The following is a 3,399-nucleotide window of genomic DNA, read 5'->3' as shown; positions in this document are numbered from 1 at the left end:
CCAGCCTGGTCTACAGAGCTAGTTCCAGGACAGGCTCCAAAACCACAGAGAAACCCTGTCTTGAAAAACAAAAAAACAAACAAAAAAAGAGTATGTCTATAATGGTAAAATAATACAACAATAAAAATAATTCTTTAGCCAGATGGTGGTGGTGCGTGCCTTTAATCTCAGCACTCGGGATACAGAGGCAGGTGGGTCTCTGTGGGTTCGAGGCCAGCCTGGTCTACAGAGTGAATTCCAGGACAGCCAGAAGGAACTCTTGTCTCGAAAAACCAAAAATAAATAAAATAAATTAAAATTTTTTTTTTTAAGGCAGGGTCTCATTACAGCCCAAATTGGCCTTGAACTTAACATGCAATGTAGCCCAAGTTGACCTCTAATTCATGATCCTCCTGCCTCAGTCAGCCTCATCTTTGCTGGGGTCACAAGGATGTGCCACCGTGCCTAACTAGAAATTCGAAGTACCTATTGCACAACCAGGTCAGAAACCCTGGCGTCTCACACCTAAAGGTTCTGGGGTGAGTATCTGAGAGCAGAAGGGATGATCTTCATGAACCCCAAAATGTGGGGAGCTCCTCCTCCTTCTGCAGCCTCCATTTTGTAAACTGCGGGGCCTTCTCCGCCTCACAACATGGCTGTCGACTGCCCTCTGCTGGCCAGTTCTTCTGGTGCTCCAGATTTTTAATTGGAAAGCATGCAAAAAAAAGGGGGGGAGGAATCTGCTAATTACTGTGCTACATCTTTGATCACAACTGTGTTTAAAGCCTTGCTGAAGAGATTTCACAAACGAAAAACAACAAGGCAAAACCAAACACCACCCTAACTCTCAGGACACCTACAGTCCAGTTGGAACGAAGACGAAAACACACGTACATTCATTCACATAGCAAGGAAAAGGACTTGGCACAAGAAAGACTTCCTGTACGGTTTAGGGTGGAGGATGGGATGAGCAGCAGGTGATCAGGAAGGTTTTGGTTTTAGTGGTTTTAAGACAGGGTCGGTAGCAGATGATTTTGAACTTCCGATGCCCCCATCACACCCAGTTCATGTAGTTCTAGGCTCCACATATTCTAGTACTCAACCAGCTGAGCTGAGTCTCCAGTCAGCGCAACTCAGCCTCACCTTGAACCAACAGCAATCTTCCTCCTCGTCTTCCGAAGTGCTGGGATTGCGCACCAGAGAGAAGTCACCTCTAACCAGAGGAGACTGAGGAAGGACAGTAAGGATGAGGAAGAGCGTGTCAACACAAAACAGCCGGGACAAGGCCAGATGACCCACAAGGCCAGATGACCAGGGGATGGAGTGCAGTAAAAACCTGCTAAGAGTGGTTAAGAGTCAGGTCATGCCACACAAGCAGCTGTGGCAGGGGTTAAAGTTAGTGGCTGTGTGGCTACTCCAATATACCCAAACATATAAATATATAAACAGCTCCTCAGAGGTAGACAGGGTGATGTGGGACTTCCCTCTGTATGCTATGATTAAAGAAACTGCTTTGGACCTATAGGAGGGCAGAATTTAGCTAGGCAGGAAAACCTAAGATGATTGCTGGAGGAAAAGCTGCAGAGTCAGAGAGAAGCCATGTAGCCCCACCAGAGACAGACGCCAGTTGGAATCTTGCCAGTAAGCCACAGCCATGTGGCAATACACAGATGACTAGAAATGGGTTAAATTAAGATATAAGAGTTAGCCAATAAGAAGTGAGAACTAATGGGCCAAGCAGTGATTTAAATAATACAGTTTCTATGTGATTATTTCTGGGCTAAGCGGCTGGGAACTAACTAGCGGCCTTATTCCTACAACAGGGTCTCACTATGTAGCTTGGCTATCCTGGAACTCGCTCTGTAGACCACGCTGGCCTTGAACTCCCAGAGATCATCCTGCCTCTGCCTTCTGAGTGCTGGATTAAAGGCTTGCGCCAGCCTACTGCAGCTTCTCAAAGAGTGACAAGCGGTAGAACCTCCTTGCACTGCATCCTTGAGAAAACTGGGCTGATTTAGAAGGCAGAATCAATAGAATTTGTTACACAAGAAGAGATTCCTTGCAAGGTGGGTTTGATGGCTCAAACATGTCATCTTAAACAGTCAGGGGACGGAGGCAGAAGGAGTCTCAGCAGGCCACCCTAGGCTACAGTGAAACTCTCTCAAAAAGCAAACGAATAAAAGATTCCTTGTACGCAAAGCAAATTATTGTTGATGGAAGGACGACAGGTTCCAGCTGGAGCGACTCAGCGCGTGTGGAACTGAAGGAATGCGGACATTTGGTGATGGGGAGGCAGCGGAACTGTGTTTAAAAGGGTGCGGGGAAGCAGTGGGAAACCGGCACAAATACAGGAAAGCTCCATGAATTCTCAGAGCTCCTTCTTGGAGAAGATTTTGCGATGCAGGAAATGAGATAAAGCAAGAACAAGGTTTCCAAGAACTGGGGGCAGTGAAAGGTAAGAGGTTGAGAAAGGATGAGTTCTTAGCTTGGTTAATGTACATAAAGATTTGAACCTGTTTCTGTTACCTAATAAATATTGAATACCAAGTTATCATCTCAGTTGTGGGATCTACAGCGCTCAAGTTTCAATAGGCCTCCTCCTAGGCCTGATCATAAATTTTGGAGATACCCTCTTTTCCTAGAAATTTCAGGTTTAACTATCATTGCACAACACCCACATACCCTAACAAAATCCTTCATTATCCCATGAATGGTTACAGAAATCTCAAAGGGTCTAGTATCCTAGCATCCAATACAAGTGTTCATAATTGAGTTTCTGCCACCCCAACCTAACCTACTGAAATGGTGCGACCATTTATTTTACTTCCTCGTGTAGATGAAAAGGGGAAATGAAAAAGGAACCTATCGTCACGAACAGGATTCGAACCTGTGCGGGGAAACCCCATTGGATTTCGAGTCCAACGCCTTAACCACTCGGCCACCGTGACTCCCAAAACTATGCTTCGCCGCACGCTTACAGAAAGGGGCCGCTCGGGGCCGCGACCCCGTCGCGTTGGTGACCCCGAGGCGCACACCTCGAGCCGCGCCCTCCCGTCTCCCGCCGCGCCCGGCAGGGTCGGGGGCTCCGGGCTGGCAAACCGATTCCTTAACCAGAGACGACTGCCAGGACCCGGAGACAACACGGAGGCCCCCGGGGTGGCGCCAGAGGGTGCTGGGTGCACCGCAGCGTCAGGCGCCCGTGGGCTTGGCAGAGAAATGCGAATAAGTGAAGCAAGTTTGGGGAGCGAAAGGGCTCGGAGCCTCCGGAACGTGCATGGTGCGGGCAGCTCGGGGCGACGGGGCGGGGCTCCCGGGGACCCGCGTCACCGCGGGGTGGGAGCCGAAGCCCGTTCCCGCAGCGAAACCAAGCGGGAGGCCCCGTCGTGGGCCCGGGTGCGCCGCGTCCGTCCGCTCTCGCCG

At 49.4% G+C, this 3,399-nt stretch overlaps 1 non-coding gene across 1 annotated transcript; it reads right to left on the bottom strand.

Annotated features, from left to right (window-relative positions):
• Positions 1-2,845: 2,845 nt before the first annotated feature.
• On the bottom strand, positions 2,846-2,927 carry Trnas-cga. Its single transcript has one exon. It is a non-coding gene; the product is annotated as a tRNA-Ser (tRNA).
• Positions 2,928-3,399: the final 472 nt, after the last annotated feature.

Source organism: Microtus ochrogaster, unplaced genomic scaffold, assembly GCF_000317375.1.
Source record: "Microtus ochrogaster isolate Prairie Vole_2 unplaced genomic scaffold, MicOch1.0 UNK99, whole genome shotgun sequence".
In the NCBI taxonomy this organism is placed as follows: Eukaryota; Metazoa; Chordata; class Mammalia; order Rodentia; family Cricetidae; genus Microtus; species Microtus ochrogaster.
Note: the sequence above shows the minus strand (reverse complement) of the source record. Positions and strands in the feature narration are given on the sequence as shown.